Source organism: Octopus bimaculoides, chromosome 1 (assembly GCF_001194135.2).
Source record: "Octopus bimaculoides isolate UCB-OBI-ISO-001 chromosome 1, ASM119413v2, whole genome shotgun sequence".
NCBI lineage: Eukaryota > Metazoa > Mollusca > Cephalopoda > Octopoda > Octopodidae > Octopus > Octopus bimaculoides.
The window spans coordinates 136,309,496-136,323,071 of NC_068981.1; the positions used below are offsets into that span (position 1 = coordinate 136,309,496).

At 31.5% G+C, this 13,576-nt stretch overlaps 1 protein-coding gene across 1 annotated transcript in view; it reads left to right on the top strand.

Annotated features, from left to right (window-relative positions):
• The window catches only part of LOC106880113 (uncharacterized), a 191,305-nt gene that overhangs the window by 53,189 nt on the left and 124,540 nt on the right, over positions 1 to 13,576 (top strand). The window lies entirely within an intron of this gene.

Consider the following 13,576-nt stretch of genomic DNA (forward strand, 5'->3'; position numbering starts at 1 on the left):
TTATCAAACTCCGCATCCTTTGTCATTTAACTTTCTGCCAATTAGAAATAAAATTTGTGTATGCATGCATATATATATATATCTTCTGAAGAAGAGCTTTGCTTGAAACATGAAACCACCTTTCTTTCCTTCCCTGAGCATCTGCTAATACTTTACATGTATCACGTCCTTGTGTTGTTTTTTGTGTGTTCATTTTTTTATTATATATATATATATATATATATATATATAAAATTTTCATAGTTGGAATGATATCTTTGGAGTATTGATTGCTATAGCCAGATTCTTACTCTATGGAATGGTGCATTGCAATCGATCTCTCACTCACAATGCTTACGTATTCTGGTTAAGCTGAAAATGATTATGTAAATCCCCAAACCCATTCTTAGGTGATTAGATGATCTGCTAATAAAGTTTGTTAAAGTAATGAGCATTTCTGGGTTTCACAGTAATTGAACATAGTTTATTTTTCCCAATAAATCATTAGTATATATATATATATATATATACATATATATATATATATACATATATATATATATATATATATATATACATATATATATGACATGTACAGAATTCTCTTTAGATAATTTTTGTTCTGAGTAATCATTGTAATTATTTTCTTGCTAGGACAGTATTTTTTTTTAATACTTTTGCATATAACAGGGCTGCAATATTGCTAGCCATTTATAATTTTATTTAAAAGTAATGAAAAGGAATTATGTAATTTCTCTCCAAAGAAAATTAGGAAATGTTTCCATTCATAATATACTGAAGTTAGTGTAAAACATACTATAAAACATCTACTATCCTATCCAGTAATTTTCATATTTTCAGTTATCTATAGAACATTTAATGCTTTCATTTTGCTTTCAAAGTTTACATTGAATTATAGGTTATTTGAAAAATTGTCAAATTGTGTAGCTTTTCACAAATAGATAAAACTATTTGAAATCAATTGCAGTTATTAATCATGAAACACATCAAAAGCAGATTCTGAAGTCATTTTAAATGTATAACTCATGCTTTATGAACTTTTAAATTGACATCAGATGAAATTGAGAATTAGTATATAATTGGAGATAGATTTCCCATTTTGATTTACTTTGAATATAGATGCATCAATAACATTAATATCCTTCTCTAAAAATTATGAATATGTTCAGGGTGTTTTTCTCTAAGAAGTACATAAAATTGCTCCCTCAGTATTTTACTTGTGGTAAATTTCTTGTAGAAAGTTGAAATTGTAAAGAGTTGAACTTTGGAACTAGATACTAAAATGCATAAATCATTTCACCTGACACATAATTACTTGCTCATATATATGTACCATATTTACCTTTGTAATATATTGATCAAAATCTTTTCATGTGTTTGTATTCCTTAAAATCCATTGTAAAGCAAATATTTCAACTATTGTACTGTTGAACAAAAGGTTTTCTTTTTTTGCCTAAAATCACTTCCACTGCATTTCTTATTTCTTGTCTCTGCTCTATCAATGCAAGGGAATTATTTTTCATGTTGTACAATAACTTGCAAGCAAACACATCCATACAAAAACATGTAATGAATATACAAGATTTAGACACAAAGCATATGTATGAAAAATGGAAAAAAAAAAGCAATACATACATTTAAGGTGTGTGTGTGTGAGATCATATATTTGTTTTCAGTGCATGTATATGATAGCTGAATCTATTACATTTTAAACACGTTAAACATCTTCATTGCTTGTGCCAATTAGATCATGAAAAACACAGCAGTCATTCAAAAACACAACTTCACTTAAATACTTCTTTGGTGTCAGTTTTCATTGCACTAATTGAGACCTGGTCACTGACATGATTCCATTGCAACTGGTTTGTGGTGAGGCTTGTAGTTACTGTATCCATGGTTCAGGGTTATAAATATTTTTTCTTATGTGTAGGTTAATTGTTTTGGATGTCATTGCTTAGTGTTCTTAATGAGTCATTTAACTCGGTATTTGATTCTAATTCATATATCTTCACCCTATCTCAGGCCAACTCACTTGCCAGACAAGTCCAACTTACGTGTGTGTGTGTGTGTGTGTGTGTGTAAAACAAAGCCAAATCTTTGAAATCACTCTCAATGCTATTATTTAAAAATAATACTTTTCTACCCTGCAAAACTTTCGAGTAACCCATCAGATTAATGTAAAATTATTATAACTGAACATAAAAATGAAAACTCGTATCACATGGTATATATATTTATATATATAAAATCATAACACCAACCACCTTAGAGAGAACTGGGTGCTTTTGCATGGCACCAACAAGGTCTGTTTTTGCATTGGACCCTCTAAGTTTGATAACTGATTTATAATCATAAAAATGTTTTATCACTATCATCATGAATAGTAAAACACTTAATTTTATAATTTATAAGCCAGTTATCAAAATTGGAGAGAGTGCAATGCCAAAACAGACCTCACTGGTGCCATGTGTAAAGTACTTAGCCTACTTTGTAAAGTGGTTGGTATTAGGAAGAGGGACATCCAGCCATAAAAGGCATGACAAAACGGACAGAGGCACTTGGTGCTGTCTTCTCCCTAGCCAGCTCTTGTCAAACTGTCCAACTCATGCCAACATGGAAACAGATGTCAAATGATGAATGTTCATCTGGAAAGGCTTTGTCTACATGTTATAATTAAATGGAAAAATGCGATCATAAAGAGTCATTCTTAAGATTATAAAGCTGGAAAAGTACAGGACAAGTTATTACAAAGTATAAGTCAGGCTATTACTTCTAGTAAATTAAAGAATAGGAAACTTTTTACTTAAAATATTGCAGCAACGAATGCCACTTCTTCTAATTTATCGCTCTTTACATTTCTCATCTTTGAAATTTATTGTACAAAACTGTTCAGCTAATTTGTGAGTTTGTCTAATTAGTCACTTTTTTATGTATTTAAGGTAGTAAATTAGCCAAATTCTATTTAAATAACTAGTGTTATTTGTAAACTATAATAAAATGTTTTTTTTAACTTTAGCTGCAATATTTTAAGTAAAAAGTTTCTTATTCTTTACTTTACTAGAAGTAATCTTATCCTATACTTTTACAGGTGTAATAACTTGCCCTGTACTTTTCCAGGTTTATAATCTTAAGTATGACTTTTCATGCTCGCATTTTTCCATGTAATCTATGATTTTTCCAGGCATTGCTGTTATAAGAAAATAATGTCAATTATTTAAAATTTTACCTCATAGAATACTAAAAGATAATATTTCAATTTTTCCATGTAAGTGATGATAATATATAAATTAAACACAAAAAGAATTGAAATATGTTGTGATTGAATTATTTGATATTACCCATCCACACCAAATTAATGGCAGATATTTTTACCATCTTGGTTGCACCATGGCTCAGCAAAAGTTACAAACAAGATCCCAAAACCATCAGTTACCAGGCTCACCTTAAGTAACCTAATTTTGCAATATTATGTCACAAGAATTCATTCAACGCAAAAAAAAAAATTTCCAATGATTCCAGGATTGAGGAGGGGACCCCCGCCTCATTTTTTCTGAACCAAAATAAGGGATTTGCAGCATATTAGGAAGTCAGGGTACTTGATTACATGCAAAAAATTGAATTATTTTTTTTTCTTAGTGAAAATTGTGCAGGGGTTAATATAGAAATTGCCCATAATGTTATTTAGCCTCAAATCAACCCTAATGCTGCAAACATATCATCAAAGACCTTCCGACCTTCAGCAAACTGTCTTTTTAGGGATAATCTAGGACATTACATACAATGGCCATATGATTTAGGTAGGGGGATATTTTGACTTCTATTTTTAGCGTGTCGAGCAACCAGGTAGAGGCTCCTTCATTGGTGCGAGGTGAGTTTTTTTTTTTACACATATATGTAATATGTATATATATCATTGGCAGAAGTTAGAGGAAATCAAAAGCTGAGAGTTTTGTGTATTGGCACTTATCAAACCTGAATTTGTCCATTGTCACCCTGTAACTTCTGATGAAATAACTTCTGAAATACAGAATTTTGTCAAAAAACGTTAATAGTAAATTCTGTTCTATGTGACACATTCTAACCAGTATCGGAAGTTTGAAAGTGTTTAGTTAAAAAAGATTAATCAAATAATCTGTACGTCAAAGTCAACCTCAACTGTTTTTCTAATTTTTGTTCAATGCAACTAACGATTCTGAATTCCTCGTGCATGTTTCAATCATTTAAGCCTAAGAAAAGTATACTTTTAATTTAAAATTTAAAAAATTTATGTTAATTGAAGATGAATTTCTGCCTTACTGCCCACCTTGAGGTCTGACATATCTTGATGTAGCTTTTTTTCTACTGAGCCAAATCTCAACCTATTTATGCAAAAGTGTAGCTGAGGAGGTGTCTTCTTTAAAACTATTAACAGTTTGCAATTTATTTGAGAACTGAATTAGTGGTGAATCTTGGAAGATGCTGCGATTGATGAAATGGTGGACTTAAGAATATATTCAACCACTATTGTTTTGTCTTTGAATCGTCAGGCTTTAAATATACATACATATAGTGTGTGTGTGTGTGTGTGTGTGTGTGTGTGTGTGTGTGTGTGTATTCAATAAGACATTCAATACTTCATTTCATTTTACTATTTATATTATATATTCCATATTCTATATCCTTCATTAATTTTATAAGAATATAAATAAAACATAAAAAACAGAGTTGGAACTCTTTTAAATAATATATTCCTCTATACACGATCATACAAAACCCTTTATATTTTTTTAATTTTTATTCATATACATATATATATATATTGTGTGGTGTGCTGTTCTGTAGTATAAAACAAGGCAGAAACTTTGAAATCGCTCTCAATGCTATTATTTAAAAATAATACTTTTGTACCCTGCAAAAGTATAGAGTAACCCATCAGATTAATGTAAAATTATTATAACTGAACATAAAAATGAACACTCATATCACATGGATGGATATATATATATATATATATATATATATATATATATAATATATAACCAACAACCTTTGAGAGGACTGGGTGCTTTTGCATGGCACCAACACGGGCTGTTTTCGCATTGGACCCTCTAAGTTTGATAACTGATTTCATCATCGTTATGATTTATAATCATAAAAATGTTTTATCACTATCCTGGATAGTAAAACACTTAATTTTATAATTTATAAGCCAGTTATCAAAATTAGAGGGTGCAATGCCAAAACAGACCTCACTGGTGCCATGTGTAAAGTACTTAGCCTACTTTGTAAAGTGGTTGGTATTAGGAAGGACATCCAGCCATAAAAGGCATGACAAAACAGACAGAGGCACTTGGTGCTGTCTTCTCCCTAGCCAGCTCTTGTCAAACTGTCCAACTCATGCCAACATGGAAACAGATGTCAAATGATGAATGTTCATCTGGAAAGACTTTGTTCACATTATAATAAACAACTTTCATTTTGTCTTTGAATCGTCAGATTTTAAATATACATACATATAGTGTGTGCACACATGCATGTGTAACTTGTGAAGTTAAGATATTCTCTGAATATAGTAAACCTCCTTGCAAAAAGATAATTTAACCAGTTACTGTGAAAATTATTACACAGCAAAATGTTGTGTAATCCTAAAGAATCTAGTGTGAGAGTATTTGACTGATAGGCTGGCAAATGTTACACAAGAATTTACTCCTTTTTGTTTCTTTTATGTATTGCCTACTCTTTGCCTTTTTTCTCCTACTCTTGTTGTGGCCCTTGCTTCTGAGTTAGCTTCTGAGTTAGTTTCTCATATCATACTATACCACTTATGTATTCCCAACTTATCTCTCTGCTTTTCATCATCCACTTTATGTCCATCCCTTACCTGCATCCTGTACAAGTCCCTTCCCAATTCATCCTTCCCAGGATGTTGGCTTTCTTGAATTATGTTCCTGCACATTTTTTCTGCATCTGTCAACTTAAAATGTTGAACTTTAATAGCACTACTCTCGCTTCTCTTAACATGATTGTAAAGGTTATATGCACATCCACTTCATCCAAACTAAATATAAGTTTGATCTAATAACTTCAATGAACCTTTAAATTAGGTTTAGATCATTGATGTGGTTATATGCTTTGATAAAATATGCAGATTACTTCATAGAAATCATTTATTCAGCTTTTGTCTTTATTACTTTAGTTTCTTTTTTTTTCTTTTCTTTTTAATCTCAAAGTAACTGATTTTCTGGATGTTACAGAAGCAAATTTTTCCAATGATTCCTGACAACTTCTGTAAATAATCAAATCAATTATTGGAAAGATAAACAATTTAAGTGTTTATATTTGAAAACTAAAATCCATTACAGACACTATGAAAAAATTAAATTCTTTTGGAGTAGTACTTTTTTATTTCTGAAGAAAATATAAAAAGGTAAAAAAACTATCAGCAAAAATTCTCATCAATCTTTCATATTTACATCATTTATTCACTCATCTTATTTCATCAGAATTGCCTAGATATTTTTGGTTTTTCCTTTTTATCTGTAAATCATCAAACATGAACAATACTTAAGTATAATATTCGTTCTTTTCAATTTCATTTCATCACATGTTGTTTTGCTTCATGTTCTTACTTTGTTTCAAGCACATAATATGTATTGATTTAACTCTCTCAAGTGTTGGCTGTATTTTATAAAATGCCTGGTTTGTATTAGCTAAGCCGTTGTGGGATGTATTTACTCAATGCATTTACCAGCTGAGAAACTTGCGTATTCTCTTTGCTATTGATAATTATTTTTTCCCTTGTTAGATTAATAAATTTCATAACGTAACACTTAGACACACACTCACACACACTCCATATGGTTTTTTTCATATATTTCAAAAGCATGTTTGCATGTTGAATAGGCTAAAATTCCAATGTTTTTTCCTCTTTCTGTTGATTTTCATGAGATGTTAGTGGGAAGATTGGGGAAAAGTTAGAAATTCTGGCATTTTCAACATAAATAAATGGAAAATCTTTCCCAACTGAATTAGTGCCTTTTTTTTCTTTCTCCCCATGATATTTAATAACCAACTGATTGTCTTTTTGTTTGTTCTTTAGCAATACAAAGAACCCAAAATAGCATATATTCTTTTCCCTTAGCATATTCTTAAGGATATTTGTAGATTATTAAAGGCTTTGGATAAAGTCCTTCTGGTTTTAATTTCACAGTAATTGTTGCAAACTTGGTTTATATTATTTTTTTCATTCTTTATGACTTTTGCATATTCTTTGCATTTCTGGTCAGCAAATATTTGAAGAGCAGTTTTACATTTTCTTTTCACAATTTTATCTTTTCTTGTCTGTTATGATTTGGTTTTGAGTAAAAAGTATAAAATTATACAGAAAAAGGTTTCAAAGAAATATCTGAATATGAAACGGAACAAATAGAAGTTTCTAGAGTCAGTAACTACAATTTGCTTTAAGAATTTTGTGTTCTTGTTCAAGATTTTTATTTTGTTTTTTCTGTAATTTTGAAAAATATATTTGTAAATAGTTTTCCTACTTTCATAATTTTAATGCTCTCTCTTCCCGATTTTACAATTGACTTAGTGAATTTATTGACTCTGAATCCCTTTCGAATTACCTTCTTGCTTGTCTTTTCTCCATTCTGCAACAATTCAAATTAAATATTTAATCATGCTAACATCAGTCTTAAAAATAGTCCACATAAACATATGCACTCGCTTGCTCACTCCTCTCTGGACTCTTTAAACTAAGGAAATGATGATGTAGACAAGTGATGACAATGTTTCTGATTTATATTGAAGGCTTGCAATTTTGAGAGAAGGGTCAATTGGTACCATAGATCCTAGTACTTCACTGTAAAGAGATGGCATTTTTCTGGCACTCTGATTTTTCCAGCTCAATGCCTTAATAAAATATAAACTGTGATATTTGATCTTCAACTTGAAGTTAGGCATGTATTGAATCTGTGTTTATTTTCTTTGTGTCTTGACTTAAAATACACATTTTTCCCCCTTAACATTATTTCATATAAAATTAGTGACCTAATACAGAATAATTGAATAAATAATTGTTGTCTTTGACTCAATTTCTGATATAATCTAAGGAGTAACCCATTTCCTGTTATTACAAGTGGTGTTACTCTGAAGAATTGTCATTTGGCTTATGAATTTTTTTTTATTTTTGATTAGTTGAAGAAATATGTAGATTAGAGATTAAGTAGAATTTTATGTGTGCATGCGTGTGTGTATGCGCGCGTCTACTTCACGCATGTACACTCTCACACACTTCTAAATTTGAAGTTTTTACACATGAAATTAAACTTCATGTTATTTAAGTGTACTTTCATTGAAGTAGTACATGCACATCATCATGATCACTTAAGCATTTGCTTTCCTATGCTCGCATGGGTTAGATGAGGCAGATTTTCTCTGGTTGGATGCCCTTCCTGTTGCCACCCCTTATTCTGCTTCCAAGCAAGGTAATATTTTCCCATGCCCAAACATGTTTTTGCAGAATATTGGAAATGAATGGCATTCATTTATTAATCATGTGATGTCAGCATAAGGACGGTCACATGCACGCATGCACATGCACACACATTGACATGATCATTGTAAATGTCATGCATTTCCCTTATCCTGTGAAAGCTGATCTGACCATGAGAAAATATTAGTTAGCTTGGAAACCGGTACTGAGTTCTTCAGTTCAATATTAAACTATATATAAACTTGGTGCATGCATGCATGCAAATGGGTTTCTTCTGATTTGTCTACCCAATCCACTCATAATGCTTTGGTTGGCCTGTAGCTATAGAAGACACTTGTCCAAGGTAATTTGCAGTGTAACTGAACTGGAGTCCATGTAGTTGTGGAAGTGAACTTCTTAGCCATGCCTGTGTCTATATAGCTATGTGTTTTTATTATAGTATTGAAATATATTAGTCATGTGAGTGATAGCTAGACATGTTGGCAAGAAACGCATGAAAATATGTTTATTTTTAGTTGTTTTTGATAGATGTAAATTCTTAAGCTTTTTTTTTTTGATTGTGGGGTGAGGTTGGTTCTTGCCAGAATTTTTAAAGTGTTGCTTAGTTTATTTCATTTTTTTCAAAAAATTCTTTTGCTTACAACTTGATCAGAAACTTAACACAGCTCCTTGAAATATTGGTATTTCTAGTTCATGCATTTTTCTTTCTGTTTTGCTTCAAAAAGAATAACTCTTTGAACTTCTGTCATGCATCAAGCAACTGTAAATTTACTTGATTTTTCTCAAGCATTCTATTAAGTTCAGTTATACTAGTTATTGATTTCATTGACATGGTAGTTTTTTTTCTTTTTCAACCTTCATTTTAGGACATGTAGTTCATTACCTGTCATCAATATTAGGTAATCAATATAGTTTATGGAAGTAGATACCTGCCAATTTCCCATTTTTTTTTCTGTTTGCATTTGTTCTTCAGTAGCATTCATGAACCACGAACTGGTTTTTTTTACTTGTCTTGAATAAATTTAATATGGTTTTTAGCTCTTACAAATTACCACTATCTGATTCTCTTTCAAACATATACTCCTGGTTTCATTATAACCTATATTTACACTCCTCCATCACAGTTGTTTGGTATGAAACTTGAACTTCCGTGTATGAATTACTGTTTATATTTTCAGCTTTGACTTAATTATTAAGGATTTTAACAGGCTAAGGGTTAATCTTTGGTGGTAGACTTTATCTATTGCCCAGTTTAACACCACTTCCAAGATGCTTTTGTCTCTTCTATTGCAAGTATTTGGTTCAGAGGTTAGGTTTGAGGTCATGGCCTTCCCACTAATCTTTGGAGGCTCTGTTTTCCCTCCTTATGAAAATGACAAGAGAAAAAGAGGTATGCTTCTCTGGATCACTAAATATTTAGCAAATGTCATTATATTCAAGTTTAATTTTCATGTTTAATGTTTGGAACAGTTGGTGACAGCTAATCTCTAGTTTACATTTGACTATAAGATGGCAGTAGTTGTCATTTTACTATTGATTTTCTGTTTTCTTCTTGTGGTAAGGCATTGAATGTATTCTTGTTTACAGCTGTTTCAAGCTAATTTGATTTGTTCATTTGATATTAATCTTGAGGCTTTGAAATTCTTCAGGCAATTGTTTTCCATTGCCTGAAACATTTAGCATCTCTATAGAATGTGAGAGGCCTTAATCCTTCTTAAATTGGTTAGAAGTTTCTCAATAGATCTAGACAAATTCTCTTGGAGTTTCCATGATTTAAACTGTCATTAAAATTTCCAGACTTAGGATAAGCAGATGAAAACTAAACTGTTGGAAAGCCATTTATTATAGACTTTAATCCGAGGACAGCCTTCCTTTTCATGTTCATTTTTGATATTCTGCTGGTTTATTAGTATAAAACCATGATAGTATTTATCATTATTGCCTTTTTTGAAGTTAATAGGAATTGACAAGTTTTAATTTTTTTTTATGCCGAATCTTTGTTTTATTATGCAAATAAACAAGATTGTAACCATCAAGTGTTTTATTACTGTGTCACTGTGGAATTATTTAGTGCTTCTTTATTTCTATTTTATTTTTAAATTGATCATAATTTTTGTGTTGGAGTGTTGCAATCATTTAGACAAACTGCTGCATTTTATTTTTGATACATAGATTTTACATCTTTCTGTGAAAATGGAAATTGGCTTACTGACATATATAGGCATATGTGTACATAAACAAGAATATGCATATATATATATATATATATATTTATTTATATATGGGTGCACATACAAAACATTTAATGTCTATCTTCCTGTGCATGCATGGATTAGATGGAACTTGTTGAGCCAGATTTTTCAAGTCTCCTTCCTTCCTTTCCTGTCTCCAACCCTCACCTGTTTTCAAGAAAGGTAATATTTTCCCATAGCTAAACATGCTTTTTGTGGAAGATTGAAAATGAACATCATTCCCCTACAAGATGCACATGTATGTACATGAACATACACATGCATGCATGCACATACATGCACACAATGAGTTTTTCAGTTTTTGTCTATTAAATCCACTCACAAGGCTTTGGACTTCATCATAATTTCCTTAGAACTGTTATACATGGTACTAAGGCATTGTCAAAAATGATTTCATAAATTGGACACTCTTAGTTATAAGAGAAACTGGCTCTTGGATTCCATCTTTACATTGTAACATCCACTTTTCCATGCTTACATTGATTGAAAGGAATTCTGTTGAGATGAATTTTTTACAGCCAGATGCTCTTCTTGTTACCAACCCTTGCTTGTTTCCAAGTAATGTAATAGTTTCCCAATAACCAGACATCTTCATCAGAAGAATTGAAACACTGCTTGCATGACTGACATTCATTTGGACTTCTTTTCATGATGAACTTTGTTTCTAACTATCAAATCCATCAAAAAGCTCTTGTTGGCCCAAGGTTAAAGAAAACCCTTGCCAGAAGTGGCACATAGTGGGAATGTACCTGAAACCATGCGGTTGAGAAGCAAACTTTTTAACATACAGCTGTTGCATTGACAACTTCCTTGGTAGAAATTGAGCCCTAAAAGAAAATGTGTACACTGCTAATTAATCTCCCATAATGTCTGTAATTAGACTGTAGTCAGATACAATGTATCCTGTAGAAATCTCCTTTGGTTTTTTTTTTCTTTTTTTTTTTACCTTAAGCTGAAATTTTTACTATTTCATTTGACTTTCTTCTCTGGTGTATAGAAACCGTTCACAATTTTTACACTTTTTATAAAAGAAATAAGTTCATCTTCTGGTTTTGTGGTAACAATGATGTTAATTTACTTCTACCATCAGACCACTTTCCTCTTAGCTATAACTTTGGCACAGTTCTGCTAACATGGGTGACATAACATTCTTTAAAAAAAATATTGTCTTACATAACAGTAACACAATAATAATGGAGTATATAATTGCATTGGTTAACAAGTACTTCCAAGAAAGATTTCTGCCAGAAATCAATATAATCTATGATTCGCTCATATTTACTTATTATTTACAAGTATGCATGTTGTTGGATACTATTTACTGTTCTTATTTTAGTTATTGACTTTTCTTTCTCTGGAATATGATTTCTATGTTGGATCTGACAACTCGCTCTAGCTATTTGAAAACTTCATTGATTTTAATCATCTTAGTTTTCCCACCTTCCCAATATAACCACTGAATAATTTTAAATCAGTGCATTCTTGTTGGCATTTACAAGGTGGTATTTTAGTAACAAGGAAGAATATTCCAACCCCTTACTTAACAGCACTTAACAACTAAGCTGGTCTAGGATAGTCTGTTTTTTTTTTTTTTGGTTTTTCTTTTCTTGAATATAGTTTTACAAAATGCTGGTAGTAAGACAGCTATTTCTCTATGCTTTACTAATTCTTCTCTTAAAATAAACATCAATCTTGTGAAAATAAATTTGATGCTCAGAAAGAGAAAATTACGTAAAGCTAAATATTTCAGAATTTCATACACTGTAGTTTTGAAATTCTAATTTTACTTCACTCAAATATACTTTATTTTATGTGTGTATTCATTTGCTTATTTCATGCTCAATAAGTACTAGTGATACACAACTGATTACAGCACTTATCTCTTGCAGTTCTTAAGAGGGAATTCTTTTTTTTTTTTTTTGTTTCAATTGGCTTCATTTTTTTTCTCTTATCTAAATTCTAGAAATTCAAGGAAAATTAACAAAAAAGCAAAAGTATTTTGATATTGAATCTGGTTGGGTCATTAACTTGCATATCTATTGGCCAAAAGGTTGTTAGATCAGATCAGTTCATCAGCACCAGCTGTTTTCTTTGTAATGGTAGTTCTTAATTACTTTAAATCATTTGCCTATAAACAGGTTTTGTATGTTCATCTTGTAAGTACTGGTGTCTTCTTTATGACTAAGATTTAATTTAATATTGAACCATTTTATGATCTACAGGAATGGAATGGTAACGCTTGATAGATTATCTGCAAAATATTAGAAACAGAACTTAGATAGCTTTCAAATTTATGACAGCAATAAATTTAAAATGTGGTATTTCATTTGTGTTTGAAAACTTTAGACTTTAGTATAAATCTCCTTTACCTGTCATTCAGTGCTTTTGAAGATTTCATGGGGTACATAGTCAATGCCAAAGTGATCCCCAGAAAAGTTGGTTTCTACAGTACTGTAACCCAAAGAGTGGAGGCGCAATGGCCCAGTTGTTAGGGCAGCGGACTCACGGTTTCGATTCCCAGACTGGGCGTTGTGAGTGTTTATTGAGCGAAAACACCTAAAGCTCCACGAGGCTCTGGCAGGGGATGGCGGCGAACCCTGCTGTACTCTTTCACCACAACTTTCTCTCACTCTTTGTGCCTGTAATTCAAAGGATCAGCCTTGTCACACTGGGTCACGCTGAATATCCCCGAGAACTACGTTAAGGGTACAAGTGTCTGTGGAGTGCTCAGCCACTTGCATGTTAATTTCACGAGCAAGCTGTTCCGTTGATCAGATCAACTGGAAACCTCGACGTCGTAAGCGATGGAGTGCCAACAACAATAACCCAAAGAAACATTTCACAGTTATAC